The 21,705-nt window shown below is 37.3% G+C and overlaps 1 pseudogene; it reads right to left on the bottom strand.

Moving 5' to 3' along the window:
- Nucleotides 1–19,512: 19,512 nt before the first annotated feature.
- LOC139705506 (transformer-2 protein homolog beta pseudogene) lies at nt 19,513–20,000 on the bottom strand (annotated as a pseudogene).
- Nucleotides 20,001–21,705: the final 1,705 nt, after the last annotated feature.

The raw sequence follows: 21,705 nt of genomic DNA, 5'->3' as shown, positions 1-21,705 counted from the left end.
TGGGATCTGGAATGTCCCCCAAAGGCTCATGCATTGAAGACTTTGTCCCCAGCTGGTAGTATTATTGATAGGTGGAACCTTTAGGAGGTGGGATCTAGATGGGGGAAGTAGGTCACTGGGGACATGCCCTTGAAGGTATATTAGGATCAAGGCACTTTCCTCTCTTTGCTTCCTGCCCACAATGAAATGAGCAGTTTCTTTGTCTACACGTTTATGCCATGATATTCTTCCTTACCATAGGCCCAAAGGCAACTGGGCCAAGCAACCATACACTGAATCATCTGAAACTATGAGCCAAAATAAACATTTCTTCCTTGTAAGTTGTTTTCCTTGGGTATTTGTTATAGTAATGGAAAAATTACTAGTATAATCACCCATTTAGAGCTATAATTGGTTTGCTTAAACTTAAACCTGAGATTTTAGTTTCAAATTCTTTTAATATTTTCTTTTTTTTTTTTTGTACTGGGGATTGAATCCTGGGGTGCTTAACCTCTGAGCAATATCCCCAGTTCATTTTTATATTTTACTGAGAGCAGGATCTCTCTAAGTTGCATGAGGACCTCACTAACTTGCTTAGGCTGGCTTTGAACTTGTGATCCTCCTGCCTCAGCCTCTCAAGCTACTGGTATTACAGGAATGAGCCACTGCACCTGGCTTTAACTTTTCATTCTTCTTCTTTTTTTAAAAAAATATTTTTTAGTTGTAGATAGACACATACCTTTATTTTATTTATTTATTTTTTATATGTGGTGCTGAGGATGGAACCCAGGGCCTCACATGTGTGAGGCTAGCGCCCTACCACTGAGCCACAACCCCAGTCCTTAACTTTTCATTCTTAATTTCAGACTTAAGTAATTAGTGCTAGACAGTCTGCCAAAAATTGAGCCGAATCTTTCTGAAAGGAGGAGAGGGGGAAAAACATACTTGAGAAAAAGACATTGGAGAAATAAATATTTTCAATGTTTGGAATGTTGCATGGCTATTTTTCTTTGCTCGACTCCTTAGGGCTCAGTTTTAAGAAACATCATCAGCTACTTCAGATCAGAAATCTCTTAAAAGTGGTTTTTCCAGTTAAATGTAGAGGCAAGATGAAAACTTATTAAGAATTTTAAAAATCCCAAGTCATTCTGTAAAAAGAGACAACATCCACTGAGATTTAAGGATGAAAATGCCTGTTCACTATTGTGGATTTTAGCTCATCAAAGAATAAGACATTCAGAACTAAGGTGAATGAAAATTAAAAGGCTTTAGGTGTATTTGAAAGGGAAAAAATGGCACCTAATGGAGACCAGGAGATTGGCACTGCCTCACTGTAAATTTTTGTCTTTTCAAGAAGCAGCATACACACCAGGAGGCTCTGGATTTTGCTGCCCTGAATTTCAGTGGCACTTAACACAAGACAACTCCCCACCCCCCCACTGGCTATGTTTTATCTGTGGTTTACAGGGCCTCTACCCACAGAACTCTCTCAGGGACATAGGCTGACAGATGCTCCATCTCAACACTTGCTTCCATAATCACTAAGGCAAGAAAATACAAGCATAAAAGAAGGAATGTGGAGAATTGCACACTGACTCTTAAAGCTACCACATGGAAGAAACATATGGCACTTCCATCCACATTTTATTGGCCTAAGAAAGTTACATGGAAGCGAGAAATACAATCCTGTTTTCCTGGAAGGAGAAGGAAAGCAGAACATGGCCTAATATCTTCCGTGGTGGTTCTGTGCAAGGAAATATTTGATTTAGCCTCATTTTCATGTGTGAAATGCACTTACTCCATCTAGAAGGAAACAACCAAAGAGCCTCATAAAATAATGACAGGAAATTCCTAGGTCAGGATAGCTGGTGATGTGCTGCCGTCTCTACATCAGGTCTTGATATTATCCAGAGATTTTAGGGCTAAGTGGTATGTTTTCTGTCTTTTATCCATCCAATATACAATGATGGTACTGGGGTAGGATAATTGCAATAAGCTTTCCCACTTGGTAAAGGATGACTCAGAGATGTACGGTACAGCAAATGTGAAGACACATGATACAAGGAGATTTTTGAAAATTCTACAGCATAGACATTGTAAGATCCCTCTCACTGAGAGTGAGCACTCTCTTATAATGTGTGCTCAGCTAGTTTAATGCATAGCCTTTCTCTACCTCTTTACTCACTCCATCCAATGAAGGTAAGTGAATTATCATTGAAAATTCTGGAAAAATAAATTGGGACTTCTCAGGTCAGTACTGCCTTATGGGGTAACTGGGCTTTAGGGAGCAAATGTTCATCTTTCCTTTATCATGTTCCACTGAATGGGCAAGGTAAGCATTCAAATACTGTGATTTAGAGGCATGCCTGAATAAGCCTTTATCAACAATAGCAGTAATATTTTGATCCATTATCATTGATCTACTTTATTTCTCATTTTGTTTCAGATGGGAATGATTAAATCTGTTTCTCAAAGAGAATTCAACAGTTGAGTTTTCATTTCAGAAATTCTAATTAATCTTTTACTGGAATGGCTATATAATTAGGGTTTATGTTCTTTTCTCTAATTTCTTTGATCTATTTATTTTATTGTACATAAGTATGACTTTTTAAGCACTTTATTTAACATTAGAAATTATGTTTTAAGCATGCCTATTCTATTTGTTTCTATTTTCTTAGTTCTATAATAGTGTTATTTCACTACTAAATTAATTTTTATACAGACCCTTCTTTTACATCCCGCTTATATTTGAATCATAGTCCAGATAAAGAAAGGAGATTAGTTAATTTCTGCAGAGCTTGACAAACTGAAGAAATAAATTTCTTTTTGCACATTAGATCTGATTTCTTTCCAGTAACACCTTAGTTCTGAAGAATTGAGCTGGGTATGGTGCTACATGCCTATAATCCCAGCTACTAGGGAGGCTGAGGCAGAAGGGTTTGAAGCCAGCATCAGCAACTTTCTAAAACTGTCTCAAAATACAGTAAAAGAGGATGGGGGTTGTAGCTCAGTGGCAGAGCCCCCTGGGTTCAATCCCCACTATAGCATTAACAACAACAACAACATAAAAAAATCTGAAGAATTAGGAATTCGGATTAGTAAAAGAACAGACGGTAGTTGCTTCATTTGGGGTGAGGGAACTCAACAGACACTGAATTTCTAGAAATAGGGGCTCTGAAATGTTAGGAAGGAGGGACTGGTATGGTGCCAGTGTTGTGGTTTGGATCTGGAATATCCCCTTAAAAGCTCATATGTTAGACAATGCAGCAAGGTTATTAAATCACAAGGGCTACAATCCATTAGTAGATTAATCCATTTGATGGATTAATAATTTTAATATACTCTTCAGTGGTAACTATTAGTAAGTGGGCACGGCTGAAGGTATCACTAGGGTTGTGCTCTTAGAGACTGTGTCTTATCCCTGTGTCCTTACTCACTTTCTCTGCTTCCTGGCTGCTATGAACAGAGCACCTTTCTTCTACCACACCCTTCCACCATGATGGTCTTCCTCATGAGGTGAGGCAGAGCAGTGGAGCCCACTGGTCATGGACTGAGACCTCTGAAACCATGATCCAACAATGTATCTCCCTCTAAGTTGTTCTTGTCAGGTATTTTGGTTACAGCAATGAAAAGCTGAGTTATACACTCAGTTCCTTGGGAGACTGAGGCAGGAGGATCTTAACCACAGTAAGAACCTGTCTCAAAAGAAAAAACAAAAACAAAAACGGAAAAAGTCATAAAAAAATTATTGGAAGTCAGATGTTGGTGGTGCATGCCTTTAATCCCAGCAACTCCAGGAGACTGGGGCTGGAGGATCACAAGATCTGAGGTCAGCCTAAGCAATTTAGTGATACTCTCAACAATTTAGCGAGACTCTGTCTCATAATGAAATATTAAAAGAATAAAATAAAAGTACTGGGGTTGTAGCTCAGTAGTAAAGAACACTTGGGTTCAATTTCCAGTATAAACATCAACAGTGATGAACACTAATTTAGTAAGTTTCAGCAATTTTCCTCCTTTGGACTTCAAGAAAAAGGAAACCTGCTCTATCTTTCTTGTAGTTTCCAATTTGTATATAATAGGACCTCAAGCTCTCAGAATACAGTATTCTATATAATAATAATTTATTCTTCCTATTAAGATTGTAGGCTAATATTTAAAAAGCAGGAGGTATTTACTGAGATAGAAGAAATGAATTTCAATTTCCAAAAAAAGAAGTCAATATATAAGAAAGTGCTACTGAATTTCATGGAAGAGGATATAAAAACTCAGAAAAGGAGTTTGAGGTATCTTGGTCCTTTTTTCTCTCTCTTTCTTCCTCATGTAACCAGGTTCTCTAACACATGGACATCCATGTGTTAGAGAACCTGGTTACCACCATCCAACAACATAGCTTTCTATCCAGTATTGTAAAAAAAAAATAATTCAATAATATTTAACAAGGTGCCACACCTGTAATCCCAGTAGCTCGAAAAGCTGAGGCAGGAGGATAGTGAGTTCAAAGCCAGCCTTAGCAATTTATCAAGGTTCTGAACAACTTGGTGAGACCCTGTGTTACAGTTTGGATATGAGATGTCCCACAAAAACTCACCTGTGAGACAGTGAAAGAAGGCTCAGAGGAGATGACTGAGTTGTAAGAGTCTTAACCCAATCAGTGAATTAATCCCCTAAAAGGGATTAACTGAGTGATAAAGGAAGTGGAAGGGTGTGGCTGGAGGAGATGGGAATTGGGGTGTGACTTTGGGTATGTATTTGTTTTTGGTGATTGGAGTCTCTCTGCTTCCTTACCCCCCTGTGAACTGCTTCTTTCGCCACACTCTTCCACCATGATGTTCTGCCTCACCTCGAGCCCTGAGGAATGGAACCCATCTTCTATGGACTAAGACATCTAAAACCATGAGCCCTCAAATGAACTCTTCCTCTTCTCCAGTTGTGCTGGTTGAATCATTTAGTTACAGCAGTGAAAAAGCTGACTAAGATACTTTGTCTCTAAATAAAATATCAAAAAGGACCGGGGATGGGCTTAGTGGTAAACAACCCTGGGTTCAATCCCTGGTACTTCCCCCCACCCTGAATAATTATAATAATATTTTTAAAAATAAATAAAAAAGAAAACAATTATTACCAACCCCATCACTTTAATGTGGATATTGGAATATTTCTCTCCTTTTAGTCATCAACCTTGTGACAGGTGACGAAGCTACATTATATTTTCTCCCTTCTATTTCTGGCACCCAACATAAAGTGACTGAGGCCTCCCTTATATCCTGGGACAACTGAAAAAACAAACAAACAAACAAACAAATAAACAAACAAAAACCCTGACACAACAATAATTCTTTCAAAAGACTATTCTCAAACCTTTTCTATAGTGCCTTATAGATGATAGAAAGCTAAACTTTCTTTTATTTTTCACATCCCCAGCCTTTTTTATTTTGAGACAGGGTCTTACTAAGGCTGGTTTTGAACTTTCGATCCTCCTGCCTCACCCTCCTGAGCTGCTGAGCATCACCTAATTTTGAAGACAGCAATTGATAATTATTATGCAAAATTATTATTTTTTAAATTAAAAGACAATAATAACAGTCATAAAATATATCATTGCTTTTAAAATTACATATTTTACTAAGGTCAAAATTTTAATAGTTCATTTATTTATTCACTTATTTTTTTTTATGTTAATTGCTCATTCATGCTTTTGTTCATTTAGTTGTCTGCCTTATCATTTTAATTATTTGGTTTTATTCCCTAAAAAATTTTAAGTTTTTGTGCAGTTCAATCTGCTATCTCCTTTTTGTTGTTTCTACTATATTTAAACCTTAAAAAGCCATTACCTTTGGGTATAGACCGAGGAGTGGAATAGCTGTGTCAAATGGTGGCTCCATTCCCAGTTTTCCAAGGAATCTTCATACTGCTTTCCATATTGGCTGCACCATTTTGCAGTCCCACCAGCAACATATGAGTATGCCTTTTCCCCCACATCCTCACCAACACTTATTGTTGTTTGTATTCTTAATAGCTGCCATTCTGACTGGAGTGAGGCGAAATCTTAAAGTAGTTTTGATTTGCATTTCTATAATTGTTAAAAATAAATACAGCATACTACAGGGACATAGTCACATCAATGCCTATTGCAGCACAATTCACTATAGCTAAACTGTGAAACCAACCTAGATGCCCTTCAGTAAAATGGATAAAGAAAATGTGGTATATATACACAATGGAATATTACTCTGCAATAAAGAGAATAAAATCATGGCATTTGCAGGTTAATGGATGGAATCGGAGAATATAATGCTAAGTGAAGTTAGCCAATCCCCAAAAAACCAAATGCTGAATGATTTCTCTGATATAAGGAGGCTGATTCATAGTGGGGTTGGGAGGAGAAGCATGGGAAGATTAGACAAACTCTAGATAGGGCAAAGGGAAGGGAGAGGAGGAGGGATAATAAGATGGTGGAATGAGATGGACATCATTACCCTAAGTACATGTCTGAAGACATGAATGGTGTGAATATACTCTGTATACAACCAGAGATATGAAAATCTGTGCTCTATGTGTGTAATATGAATTGTAATGCATTCTTCTGTCATATATAACAAATTAGAATAGAAAAATTTTTAAAAGCCATTACTTTCCAAAGACTGGAAAAAGAATAGTTTCCTTTCTATTTTTTTTATTGAATTAGATAAGGTCATATGCTCATTGATCCAACAGAGAATATATTTTTTGTGTGTGTATAAGGTAAAGTGCATGCCTACATTTTGGCTATTTGCCAATTTTTGAACAATTAATACTGTGGAGTATTTTTATAATCATCAGAACTGTGCAGCAGTGGAGTGATTTACTGTTCCTAGAAGAGGATATATTCTAGGCACTCACTGTGTCATGTTAGAGGTAGGGTCTCACTGAGTTGCTTAGGGCTTTGCTTTTGCTGAGGCTGGTTTTGAACTCATGATCCTCCTGCATCAGCCTCCCTAGCTGCTAGGATTACTGCCATGTGCCACTGTGTCTAGACTAATCAGTGTTTTAACCCACTGATAAGGATTGACTGAATGGTAGTATAGGTAGGTGGCATGTGGCTGGAGGAAATAGGTCCCTGGAGGCATGCTTTTGGGTTAGGCCTTTGGAGCTTGCTCTCTCTGCTTCTTGGTCCCATGTTCTGAGCTGCTTTTCTCTGCCATACTCTTCCATCATGATGTTCTGCCTCACCTCAACACAGAGCAATGGAGTCAGTTGTCTATGAACCGAGACCTCTGAAATAATGAGCCTCCATATAAACTTTCCCTTCTAAAATTGTTCTTGTTAGGTCTTTTTGGTCACAGCAAAAATAAAGCTGACTAAAACATCTCCCTAAATTGATAAGCCACCTCCTCACACTTGGTCTGATGTTAGTCATTACAAGTGACTCTTGGAAATAATCACCTTTTCCCCTCCACTGTTTGGGTCTCAGAGAAGAAGCTTATGCTTCACCTTTTGGGCATTTGGAGAGGAAGCTTTCTTGGATCTTTAAATGAATTTTTTCACTCAGTCAGGCACAAATCTCTATTCAGTGGAAAGAAGTACTTGGTTGTTCACAACCTAAAGCTGTTGCTGATGGACCATTTTTAGAACTTTAAGTTTCACAGTGAGTGTTGCTGCTTGGGGCCTGACACAATGGAGAGGAAGCATGTTTTGTAGAGCCATCTTCAGAGCCTCACATTAGCACATTTTTGTTGTTGTTGTTGGGTACAAAAATATGCTGCCCCAAAATATGATTGAAGGGATGATTATATCTGCAAAGGAAATTTCCATCTGTGAGAGCCTCTCTCTCTCCTCTCTACCACTGAACCACATCCCCAGCTCTAAGGGACTCTTTAAAAAAATTATTTGAATATGGACAGAATGCCTTTATTTTATTTGTTTATTTTTATGTGGTGCTAAGAATCAAATCCAGTGCTTCACATGTGCTAGGTAAGTGCTCTGCCATTGATCTACAGTCCCAGCCTTAACTCTAAGAGGCTCTTAATCAATAATCAAAGCAGTGATTTAAATGGGCATAAGAAATATTACCTTTGTTTAAGGTGCTTTTTCTGGCCATCTTGCATTTATTTATTTATTTTTTGCAGTGCCAACAAATGGGACCCTAGCACTCTGCCACTGACCAACATCTGCAGTCCTAATAATCTTGTCCTAAGTGGGACTGTTCCCTAGTCCTGTTGCCTTTGTTTCAGAGAACAAGAGTTTTAAACCTGAAGTTTAAACTGTCTCTTCGAGATCTTCTGTAGAGATTCACTCATTTCTCTGGATTATCTCTAATGAACTTTTCCTAGGAAGACACATATGTTATTGGATATATAGCAGACATACATATTAGTAAACTTTTATTTTTATTTTGTTAATCTGTTGTTATAGTGTGTCCCATTTAAGAACTATGAAAAGGGGGAAATCTATTTGTATTTTGCTATACCTGCATTTGGAAGTGGGAAGAGGCAATAGATAACTTACTCATTGGAAACCTCTATTACAGCAGAGAAAATGATACCCCAAATGTGGAACTTTGGAGTGCTACTTTCCAATAAAAGAGATTGAAATGCCTCAGAAACATCCCTAGAACCCAAATCTCCCTGACCTACTAACCTTCTCTTTCCCCAGAAGTACAGGAAGGGGCTTTTTCTGAAATATCCCTAACTAAGAGAAATTTCTCTAGAAGGAAAGCAATTATTTTGAGCCCCTGTCCTGTAATTTCACTGATCACTATCATATATTCTTCTGAGGACTGCTACCTAAGAGGCTCCATCTGCATAATGAGCTCCCTTTGTTCATCATGCACTTCCTCCCTTTCCTTTCCCATAGCTTATGTTGCTACCTGCCCACTAAAACCCTCTTCTTCTTTCCGTAGTTCAAAAGATTATTTAGGCTTCCACCATCTGGCTCTTCTTTGTGTCTCATATTTTGTTTGACTCCCATGCACATGTACACACAATAAATTTGTGCATTTTCTCCCTTGTTAGCCTGTCAATTGTCAGGTTATTTCATAGGCTCAAATATTGAACCCTCGGATGGTGAAAGAAAAATTCCTTCTGAGCCTATATCACCATGATGTAGGAAACGTGAGTTATTGTCTCTATTTACTAATCAGATAAATTGAGTATAGAAAAACTAAGACTTTCTGTGGAGAGTAATTTATTTTAGGGAATATACATCAAGTGGTTATTATGTGCTAGGTATATTATAGTCCTGAAAGGTGAGCATTATTTTTATCCCCATTTTAAGATGAGGAAGCTGATGCCCGGAGAAGTCAAATAACTATTCCAAGTTACACAGACTAGCTCCAAAGATTCACTGCTCTGTATGCTACAATCAGGAACAAAGTTCTCTGGCTTTTGAGGTTAATCTTCTTTCCAGTTAAGTTAGATAAGTGAACATGTAGTTATCTACTGAGTATCAAAAGATGTTTACGTTTCTGTCCAATGTGCTCTTGGGGAGGAAAAATTGCCTTCTACTTTTCTAGGTACTTTGGCTGATCTATGAAATCAATTGACAAAGGACAGAGAAACAGGAGAAAAACAAAGTTAAATTAGGTATGTACAGAGTGGAGCCCCCCCCCCCCCACCCCCCGAAACAAGAGGAACTCAATGATTCAGACTTTTTATGTCATCCTGAGCTATAGAAAGAAAGAGGAATTTGGGCTTTTGGGAGATGGAGTGGGGAAAGTCCTCATTAACAAGAGGTGATAGGGAAAGAAACAAACAAAGATCAAGTTTGTGGTACGGATTTAAGTTGATGCCTTCTCTACTGACTAGGAGTCTTTTTTTTTTAAACTTTTTTTTACACTTTTTTTTTCACCATATCTTCATCTTGTTTATTCATTTTTATGTGGTGCCGAGGATCAAACCCAGTGCCTCACATGTGTGAGGCAAGGGCTCTGCCACTGAGCCACAACCCCAGCCTTTGATTAGGAGTCTTTAGTGGATTATTGCGTCTTCTCTTCCTTATGCAGAAGACACACTTTCAAATGAGGATTTCCTGAATAGATGTAAAATTCTCTTATAAAAGCATAACTATTCTGAGCTTTTGCAAATGCAGTTTCTTAAAACAACCAGCTTAAAATAATCAATATGCCAAAGACACATATTTTAGGGTGGTATATTCTAGTTTTCTACAGTCATATTTCAAACTGTTGTGTCTTAAGCTTCATCAATACCTACTCTATCAATTCTATCAACCTCAATAACAAGCTGAGAGAGATTCTTTAAAGACTAATTAAATTTATCTGGGAATAGTACAACATCACAGTGGGAATACACATGTCATTGTAAACTACGAGTACGTTCAAAGAGATTGAGGCCAGGGGAAGTTTTTAAAGGCAAAAATGGGAGGATTACATAAGATATTTTGAAACAATTATCCTTGACCACAAGGATTAATAACAAGGATGGCGCCAGTCTGAGATTGAACAGACAGTTACTGGGTGAATGTCCTCACAGAAGTATTTTTCTATGTAAGATTGTGGTGGCCTCTGTGCAAGATTGTGGTTCTGGTTGTGGCTTTTGTGGTAGCTACTATCAGGCAATCATGCATGAAAACTGTTCTTTGATTCCTCCTGGTTAAATTCTTTTTTTTTTTTGGTAAGGGTTGACACAGTGACTTCATTTTCATTCTAAGAACTTCCACGGTTCTTACCAATCATACTTCTTGCAGTGGATCTGCTGTTGGTTTTTTAAGTGACCCCTGCACAAAAGAAAAATAATAGCAATTTACTTCTGTTAGGAGCTGAATCACTGGTAAATGAAGTCAGGAAGTACTAAAGCTTTGTGTTGCAAGCCATATTCTTTAAAAAAATATTTATTAAAATAAGATTTATTGCTTGTCTTCTTCAGAGAGAAAATAAGGAAACCAAACACAAATGTGGTTAGGCTAAAAGGAATGGAAAGAACCTTATGCATTTTCTATGATGGGGTGTTGGAAGAGGACCTCACCAGTTTTTTCTGCTTGATGTTCTTGTTCACAAATGAAACAAGGTTGAGGATAACTCCTCATCAACCAAGAGAAATAAGAGGGGTGTGTTAACATTGCAACTATGATATAGGGTTCAGATAATCAGCACAGTGATGTCTCACTTCTACTTTAATCTGCATTCAATTGCTGCAATTTTAGAGCATCAGCTAATCTTGCTGTGACTACTTATAAAAGAGCAAACCATGAGCTTCTAAAACTTATCTTCTATTGATTCATTTCTTCTTAAATAAAGTGCAAGTCTTAAAAGATTATGCTAAAATTTTAATCATTTCAGGTTTCTCAGAGATATCTAACTTTTTGTTTTTTTCTGGTTAAAAAAAAATCAGAGAAAACCAAACATTACTTACAATGTCAATGTTTGAAACAGAGGTATCAATATTGTTATTCGTACACTCTTTTCTCCTAGTAAAATATTTACTTTTTTTTTTTTTGGTATAATGAACTCAAGCATTTCTTTAACCAAGACTTTGGGATGTTTTGCTTACAAGAACTGCAACATATGGTTTTCCTCTTCCACTTTTTAATATTTTGGTCTCCGGTGATTCCACATACAAAAGCTTCCTTCCTTTAGCTGGAGTCCACAAATGAAAGGCTTTTCTTTTTCTGATTGTAGATTAGCCTGCCAAGAAACAAACATGAACTGGAGAACATCACTTTAATTTATTGATGGGATACAGATGACAAGGAAGTCTGTCCCCTTCTAGGCTTTTGGGAATGCTTCAGGCTGACCCAGCACAGCCGAGTTCATATAGCAGACAGGCTTTGCCAAAAACCAAAGCCAATAGTCATTGCAAACCTCTGAACCAAAACATTCCTTTAGTGCTTGAATTTCCCTATAATTTGTGTAGATTCCCTTTTTGTCAATGAAGCTAGCAGTGGATAACTAGCTTAGTGCAATCAGACAAAACAACTGTACCATTCATTCAGTAATTAGATGATAGCCGTAGTGCATGCTTTATGGTTTCCGTTCTTCATTCTTTCCTTTCTTTTCAAGTCCTTGGAGAAAAACTCTGGGATGTTTGGCAAAGCAGAGGCCCTTGTTGAAAAATATCCTGTCCTTTTTACTTTAGGATTGCTAATAAGTTCTATTCTCAGAGGAAAAACATTAGATGCACACAGCAGGGGTGGATCAGCCATGTTTTTTTTTTTTTTTAAAAGTTTAGTTCTTATGTATATTACCTTTTGCATCACCTTACAGTTTTGCTTTACTTAAAACCAAAAAAGTGTTTACTGTTTTTATATCTAACAGCATGTGAATGAGTTAGATATTCGAGCTAAATGCTTATAGCAGATCTTACATAAATTGCTTTTTATACTTTAGACATAAAATTTTTTATGAGAAGTGAAGCAGAGATATAAAGATAGGAGAAGTAAATGGAGAGTAAGGCTGTGTGATTTGTTAATCTGTTTTGAAAAGTAAATGGAAGATTAAGTCACTGCATGTTAATGTTAAATTGGGCTAAGAATTGTTGTATTAGTACTATTGCTTATTTTTTTCCAAACTGGTTTCTTAACTCACTAGAACAACAAAAAAAAGTTTCCATAAGAAAACAGTAATGATATTTCCAGTTTTTTTTTTCCTTCCCATTAATGCCTTTAAAATGTAAAGATGTCACATCTGCCAAGTTGGTTTGCTGGCTGCCTTCACTGAATTATCTGGCCCTGTTAGTCAGAAATCTTGGTTGCAAGCAACACAGCTTATGCTAACAGAAGGATTTGAGGCTGCTCTATTTTAGGACAGCAGCAAAACTCTCTTGAGGGACGTCTGAAATGAGGGACCTTTGTCCTTGTCAGCATATTCTTCTCCTTTACCCACGGTCCTCTCTGATTCTTATTTGGCTTGACTTTTTCTTTCTTTTTTTTTACTGGACCACTGGGAACCACAGCTAAAATATGGCTAATGAAATTTTCAGCCTCAACAACAGCTGTGAAATAAAAAATATGAAAAAGACTAGGTTCCTCCCAACTCCAGATTACCTAGGAAAGTATTGGGATTTGGCTAGCTATGGGCATTTTTCTTCTCTTAAATCAATCACTTTGAGCATTGAAATAAGACATTATAAATGATCCAGCCTAGGTTGCAAAACCCATCCTTGACCCTGAGACCAAGGTCAGGGTCCATGTATCCAGAATGAGGGAAGAATAAAAATGAGAGCCATTAAAATTTTCTGTCTTTGTCCCTTAGTTTATCCACTGAAACTAGTATTTGACATTTGGCACTGCCACCAGTTGAGACATTGAAATTCTTCTCTGAAAATATAATAGAACTGAAAATGCCAAGTGGATTTCAATTGTAATATTGGGAGGCAGGAGATGGTCAACTGAATTACAAAAGAAGTAGTGTTTATAGTCCTTGACATATGAGCTCAAGAAAATTTTATAATTATATTGAGGTTAAGCTCTCCTTCTACTCTAAGGATCATTTTGAAGAGTTTGTTTTTCTAAGTATTACTCCATAGGGTAGTATTACTTATAGTACATTATTGTTCAGTAATAATCTGATTTTTCTCATTACTAAAGTGGAAAACAGGTTGGCTTAAAGCTGAAGGGTATAGGGTGGAAAGGGATACATAAAACCATTGCCTTGGGTTTGCACAATTTTTTTTTCTATTTATGGTCAAAAAAAAAATAAAGATTTTGGCTTTGTGGGGCACTCAACTTCGTACTTGAGATGGCCAAGCAACAATAGACAATATGTAAATGATGGGTGTGATCATGTTCCAATAAAACTTCACTTACACATGCAGGGTGTGTGTGTAAGTTTATCAATCCTGACATGAACAGTGCATGTCAAAGAAGCTCATATAGTGAAATGTCAAATAAATTTGATGTTACTTGCATTTAGAAGTGTTCTCAAGTAATTTAAGAATTAATTTATAGAAACCGCTCGATAAGTAGTTTGGCTATTAAATACAGTAAATAGAAGTTTAAAATGGTAATTCTTGAGTAAAAACAGCCACAATTAAACTATTTTCATTATTGAAAAGTGTTTGCAGTTGCGCTGCTTATTTTAGGTTAAAAAGTTTCTCAAGATTTTGAGGAATGAACATAGCATTCAGTGGAATTCAAATCTAATATGAATCTTTGGAATCTGTGTGTTTTTCACAGGATGTGGGCCTATCTAACTTCTTGCCTGTTTTACTTCTGGGACAGAATGGTTGCTGGCAACATATGTTGGGAGCAAATTTCTTCTTTTATTTGTAATGCTTGCAGTCATGAGAATTTGCCATTATTACTTGACATTTGAAATATGTCTCAATTGAAACATGAAACTTTTTATGAGCTGAAAAACTTGGAAAACCTTCAGGTAGAGGATTATATTTGTAATATAACATTTAATATTTCTATTATATCCCTTTTTGTTTAAGCACTTATTAGGTAGCTATAAAAAATCACTTTGGGACCAATCTTGATTTGCTTCCTAAATGTGATGATTGTACCAAATAAGAAAATGAATTTTCCGTATTTTTTTTAACATTTTTTTTAGTTGTAAAATATCTTTGTTTTATTTATTTATGTTTTTATGTGGTGCTGAAGATTGAACCCAGTGTCTCATGCGTGTGAAACAAGCACACAACCATTGAGCTACAACCTCAGCCCATATTTTCTATATTTTGTTAATTCTAAGATGCACATATTTTGATCTCTCTGAAATCAAGGTTCTTCTAATGATGGATGATATCTTACAAATTGCTGTCTGCCAGGTTTGTAGTCATGACACAGCTGTAATTACGTTGAGTGAAAATGATCTCTAAACCCTCTCTTGGAACTTTATGATAGGATCCAGATAGTCAACATGAAAATTCATGGTATGAAGATCAGTAGAGGAAATTCTGAGATGATAGTGGAGTGCTTTTTTGAAGAATGTGCATAGCATTAACCTTGAAGCTGCAAAAGGGTCTCATGTGGAAAGTGCATAGATATCAGTGATGCTTAATCAAAATGTGAGTCAAAAAAGCAACCATTTAGATGTGGTGTCCTCCAAAAGCTCATGGGTGAGACAATGCCAGAAGGTTTGGAAGAAAAATGATTGGGTTATAGCCTGAACCTAATCAGTGAATTAATCCCTGATGGGATTAACTGAGTGGGAACTGGAGACAGGTGGGGTGTGGCTGGAGGAAGTAGTTTACTGGGGGCATGGCTATGGGGTATATATTTGTATCTGGTCAGTGGAGTCTCTATCTTTGCTTTTTGATCATGAGGTGAGCTACTTCCCTCTGCTACACTCTTCTGCTGCGATGTTCTGCCTCACTTTGCTCCCTGAGGAATGGAACTGGTAACTTAATAAATCTTTCCTCCTTGACAGTTGTTCTGGTTGGGTCCTTCATCTTAGCAGTGAAAAAGCTGACCAAAACACATTCCGTGGATGAAAAGTAGTCTGAAAATACCTTACTGATTTATTTTGCTAATTTATTACTTTTTAAAAAAATGTATAAGGGTAATATACAATAAAATCTGTATCTAGAGTCTAAAATAATCTCTTCTGAAAAGTATTAAAAATTCTGATAATAAGGCATTGTGTTATAGTTTAGTTGGAAACTTTTTTTCTTATTTGTATATAATATAATGATCCTTTCTACAGTTAAATATGTTAGATGCAATGATACTAAATCATATGTGTGGATTGGGGATGTAGCTCAGTGGTGAAGCAATTGCCTAATATGTGCAAGGTCTTTGGTTTGAGCAAAAAAAAAATATATATATATATATTTGGCAAAAAATACATATATATACACACACATATATATAATATTTAAATTACTGAATGCCAACTTTGCTTCTTATACTTGAAGTGATAATTAAATAAAACTTTACTGCTCCTACTAAAGACAATCCAGAGTTAATCCATGCTAACTGAAAAAAACATGGCAACTACTTCATCTAGAAGCTCATTGAATTCTCACTGACTCCTCTAAAGCAAAACTTGACTAGACACAGCATGAGCACTTAACTTCAGTATCATGAATTCAGCACCAAATACACATTAACAAGCTTCAAGATCAGATTGTGACCCTCATCATCTGTTTTAAGTTTAACATACTCTGCCAATGAGCTATATACCTAGCTTACTATTTTTCAGTATCTTTTTTAAAACTGTTTTCTTCTTTTCTTTTTTTTTTTTTTTGTGGTAGTAGGGATTTAACCAAGGGACACTCTACCACTGAGCTACATCTCCAGCCCTTTTTATTTTATTTTATTTTTTTGTTTTGAGACAGTGTCTCACTAAGCTTCCTAGGGCCTCACTAAATTCCTGAGGCTGGCCTCAAACTTGAAGTCCTCTTGCCTTGGCCTCCCTGGTTGCTGGGATTACATGTAGGTCACACCATGCCTGACTTTTAAATATTTTTGAAAATTTGTTGGAAGTATTTTGTAATGAAACCCTTTTAGTGACAATAAGAACTCAATTAGTGATGGATACATTGAGTGTCTTAACTTGAAGGTGTGACAACATTGATGATTTTGTAGTTGAAAGATACTATGTTCATTGTTGCAGAAGAACATAGTTTGGAAAATAAGTGTTGTCAATATCTACTACTTTAGTTGAAACAGATGAAAATTTTGGGAATTGTGTATCTAGTACTTATTCTGTTGTTTATAATAATAGGAAAGAGGAGAGATGTATTGAGGCAAGGACTATTAAACACAAGAAATGGGAATTGATCTTAAAATTTGTTTCCCAATGGTGCAAGTACTAGGATAAAATACGGTTTCTTAGCAGTGTCAGAAAAGCATGCTGTAGTGAGAAGGCAGAAGTGTGACGTCATAACTTTTTGTGTGTGTGACTTTATAACTTTTTGTTGAAGCCCCAGACCTATCAAAAGTATAGAGTATTGGGACACACAAAGGGTGTTTTTAATATATTAAGAATGTGCCACACAGATCCTCTTTTTCAAACCATGGGACTTTTAGGAGTCTTAAGGGCGATGTCATCTAGCAGGAGGCTCAGGTAGAGAAGAGTTTACCACGTACAAATCTGCAAGTATAGATTTTTCTCTGAGTTAATCCCATTAAAATCTACAAGAGATCTGCATAATTTTTAGGAAAACGTATTTCACCAGAACACTGCCATCTTGGACTCAAATGGACAGAGAGTGCAAGATGAAAGGAGGCTGTCAGATCCCCAAATTCCACAGCGGTAAGTAAGATTATGGGACCACTCATGCAACCTTGAAAAAGGAAGTGGGACTGGAAGCTGGGAAGGTACAGTCATATTTGTGTATGTGATACACAAAGTAGAAGCCACAAGAAAGAGGGAGTGGTATTTTCTGCTAAGGTTATTTCTAGGCCTTGAAACACACACAATAAAGGAGCTCCCAATATCAGCCTGGCTAGATTTTAAAACTGTTATGGATCACTGATTCCTTTCATCTTTCCATTTTTCCTTTCATAAAAACACACGTCCATAAGCTATTATGCTCTGCATTCTATTTTGGGTATGTTGAAGGTAGATAACTTGTTTCTTTAGTTTTATAGGTCCAAAATGGAAAGAAATTGTGTCTCAAAACCTGTATTGAAAGGGTTATTTCAGGAACTTTATCTGTACTTGGATTTGATTTAGATGATAAGATTTTGGTTATTGAGCTTTGTCTGTAATGGGATGAGATTCTTAAAACCTTGTTTTTCATGTGGGAGGAACTTAAAGAATTGGGGATCACAGGGAGGATGGTGGTGACAGAATTTAAGGTACACCTACATCATCTCCACCTCCTGGTATTCATGTCTTGAGGTATTCATGTCTTATTTACACAAGACCCAATATTGCTCCTAAACCACAGAAAGTGGTGAATGTGATGGCATTTATTCATAACCTGAACATGATTATAGAACAGTGTCTCTCACTTGTCTCTGTGGTATTTCTTTCTCACAATCATTGGTGTTGGAAAAGCAAGTTGCCAGAGTCTTACAGATATGATATACCAATAACCTGAGCCATCTTGGAAGTGGGCTTTTTCTCTGTTGAACTTTATTTTGGGAACCCAGCCCTGGATGCAAAAAAATTAAGATCACTATCTTATTGTAGCTGAAATTGTTATTTTTTTTCCATTTTTCTCTATACCTGAGTGTTACTGCAATGTAAATGAATTCCCCAAAATTTATACGTGGAACACTTAATTCCCAATGCAACAATGTTGAGAGGTGGGGCATGTAATAAGCAATGGGTAGACTAATGTTATTATTGAAGGAATGGATTTGTTTTCTTGGGGGGGGGTGGGGCATATAAAGGATGAATTTGGCCTTCTCATTTTTTCACACCAGTGTGATACCTTCTACCATGTATGACACAGTAGGAAGGCCCTCACCAGATATGGTTCCCCAGATCTTGGACTTCCAACATTTTGGAACCTTGAATCAAGTAAATTTCTTCCTTTCTTTTTATACTTGGTGCATTAAAAATATACATGATAGTGGGATTCATTATGCCATAATCATACATGACACAACTGTTCAATCTCATTTCACTGTACCTCTCCTTTCCCTTTCTTTCTCCTTTCAATATTCTTGCTCTACTTTAATAACTTCTCTCTCTTTTTTTTTTTCGTGGTGCTGGGGATTGAATCCAGGGCCTTGTACAAGTTATATTCCCAGCCTACCCCCTTTTTAAAAAATAAAATTGCTTGTTGTTGCTCTTTGCCACTTGGTAGCATTTTACACACAGGCTTTGATCTTCAGAATACCCTAGATTCAGTAGAAAAACCTTTTGAATAAATTTTTGTACAATAGAAACTTCTCAGCAGTCAAAATTTAGTGTGTAGAAAAATACATGCAAAACACACTTTTCTGAAAACACTTAACTTTGAACAAAGCACCAAATTACACATTAGCAGAATGAAAAATAGCATTTCAAGTCCAACAAAAGTAGTCATCATAAAAGGTATAAAAGTTCCCTAATTTCACTAGGAACTCTTCACTTTTTAAACAGAAAACAATAAAAAATATTGTCCACAAACAATATCCCAGGTCTACGGCAAGTTTCAGAAAGTCCTCAACTTCATGCTTTAATAGCAATGAGGTGAGTAGGATCAAGATCTGGAATGTGACCTGTATCTGCCACAACTAACAGTAAGGAGAAGGTAACACCTTCTGCCAGCTGACTCGGCTGACGAGATGAGCTGGGTTCAAAGGAGCTGACTGCAACAATAAACTAAGAAAACTGCAAAGAAACCATGCAGCACATGAACATGAGTTTTGAGGGTGGGACTGCTCTGCGACCCCAAGGGTCAGCCCTATGCTGGATAGCTCTGGAAAGGGCAAGAGTGAGAGAGTGCACCAGGAACCTCTCTATTTACTGGGGGAAAGACATTCAATAGAATATTCCACCCAATAAGGCAAGGGATAGGGTTTCGAAAGGTGGAGTCTTGCTTGGTGATGTCTTGTGGTCAGCAGATTGATTGACATTTTAGCAAGTCACACCCATCTCAGGTGCTGTGTGGGATCACAGGCAGAGGGAGAGGCCCAATCAGCGTGCAAGGCCAGACCAATCCCCTTATAAGCTCAAATGCGCATAGCTCACACACACAATCCATGGATGGCTCAACACAGTCTGTAAACCTGATCCTGGTCTTGAGCAGCTCTCCATCTACCTCCTCCTCCACCTCCTCCTCTGTATGATATGCTGTAGCAGTCCTGATCATCATAGCCTACATCATCATATCCTGTCATAATAATCCCCACGATGTGAGCTGCCATAGATTGATCTTCCATGTACATTCCTGGCGTTGGGTGTCTCTATTCTTTTTGTTATAGAGAAATCAACTCTGATTCTACCTCCATCAAGCTCCATTCCATTGGCATGTTCTTTAGCTTCCTTGGCATCATCTACATTTTCAAAATATTCAAAAGCTAATCCTCTTGAACACCTGGATTGCTGGTTATATACAAGAGACACATCAGTAAGGGGGTCATATTTGGAGAATACTTCTCTCAGATCTCTTTTTTGTGGCACATAAACTCAACCCAAACACTCAACAGTTGGGGTCAGCATTTGCCTGATTGCCAACAGGGTGTATTTGAGTAGACATGGAAGAATGACTGTGGCTGAGCCTCTGCTATAGTCTCCTAAGACCTAGACCAGAACAGCTATTGGAGCAGGACCTTATATAATGCTTCCAAGAGCTTCTGTGGATCTAACCTAGATTCAGATCTCGACCTGGACTTTCATCTGGAGCACCTGGATTCTTCCTTGGTGTGAGACCTTGCAGGGGTATGCCTTGGAGATTTCCCTGGCAGTGAGTGCTTCCACTTCCGGAAGCAGGAGGGGATTCTTAGCATAGTACTTTCTGATTCCAGATTTTTTTATCTGAACTTCATTTTTATTTCTTTTAAAAATTCTTCTGTTTCAAATTCTGACTTCTTTTATCTTGCCCATTTCACACATATTGCTCATATAAGTAGGACTTCTGGTCTGATAGTTAGAATGCATTCTTTCATTTGTTTTTCATATTTCAGCTTCACTTATTCCTGAGCTTCAAATACTTATTTATAAAATTTGTCAAATGACAACTTCTGCATTTTCCTTCTTCAACATTAACCTGCTCTCCTTGTTCTGCTCTCTGCCTTTGCGCATGGCTCCTGGCTGACATCGCTGCTCGTTGGGCTACAGTTGAAGTTGCCAATCTCTTGTGTTTTCTCTCTGGAGGCTGTGCCGCAGCCTCACAGGACTTTGGGGTTGTCCAGCTGCTCAGAGCTGAAATGCTCTGCACCACTTCCACAAGAGCTCTTTTTTACTCTAATAACCTCTTGTCTATTATTATTTCAATTAGTACATTATAATGATAGATACAAGCAAGATTCATTGTGGTATATTCATACATACCATAACTTGGTAGATTTTGTTCCCAGCACTATCCCATGCCTTTCCCTCTTCTCTCCCTCTCAATTCCCTTCCTTTACTCTAAATTTCTGTTCATTATTAATTATCTAGTCTTTGGCAATCTGTTAATAGCTGCACAAAATGGGCTAAAAACTGAAAAAGAGAAGAATTTATCTGCCCTTCCAGAATCCTGTGTGACAGTTCAGTTTATAATTGGATGTCATTCAATTTTCATAGCAATCACTGGTATTTCTGGTTAAGCTGATGGTCATGAATAGAGCACCCCCCCCATGTCTTTTGGTTTGTGAGTGCTAATTTGTTCACTGTTGCTTACAAAAGGAAGCCCTTCTTCCTACAGGGACATATGAAGATTGATTCATCAGATCTGTGAAGGTTCGCTTAGCACCTTGTGGATTGGAGGATAAGACTTAACTGATATTATGTTGGGAACTCATTTGTTTCCTTTAGTTTTGTGAGTCAACAATAAAATTGTGTCTATTTTAAAACAGGAATCTCCTCTGTTTTCTTGGGTTCTGCATATTTTGCAGTTCTGAATTTGCGGTTGTCAGCGAAATGGAAGATCAAAAGACCCTAATGCTACATTGATTCATGCAAGTGAGGTAGAAGATTGAATTAAACTGTACACTGTGTGTATATTCCCTGGGAATGACGTGCAGAATTGGGGAATTGCCATCATGTCATGTCTCTGGCCTTCTTTATGCCACATTTCTGCTTTTTATTAGGTACTTCCCTTTTGAATGGCCACATTCCACCTAATGTGCAGTCAGCCCTCCTTATTTGTGGGTTCTAAATCCAGGGATTCAACCAACTGTAGGTTGGAAATATTTGGGAAACATTTGCACCTGTACTAAACATGTACAGACTTTTTCTTCCTTTTCATCATTCCCCAAACA

This window comes from Marmota flaviventris, chromosome 4, assembly GCF_047511675.1.
Source record: "Marmota flaviventris isolate mMarFla1 chromosome 4, mMarFla1.hap1, whole genome shotgun sequence".
Taxonomy (NCBI): domain Eukaryota; kingdom Metazoa; phylum Chordata; class Mammalia; order Rodentia; family Sciuridae; genus Marmota; species Marmota flaviventris.
Note: the sequence above shows the minus strand (reverse complement) of the source record. Positions and strands in the feature narration are given on the sequence as shown.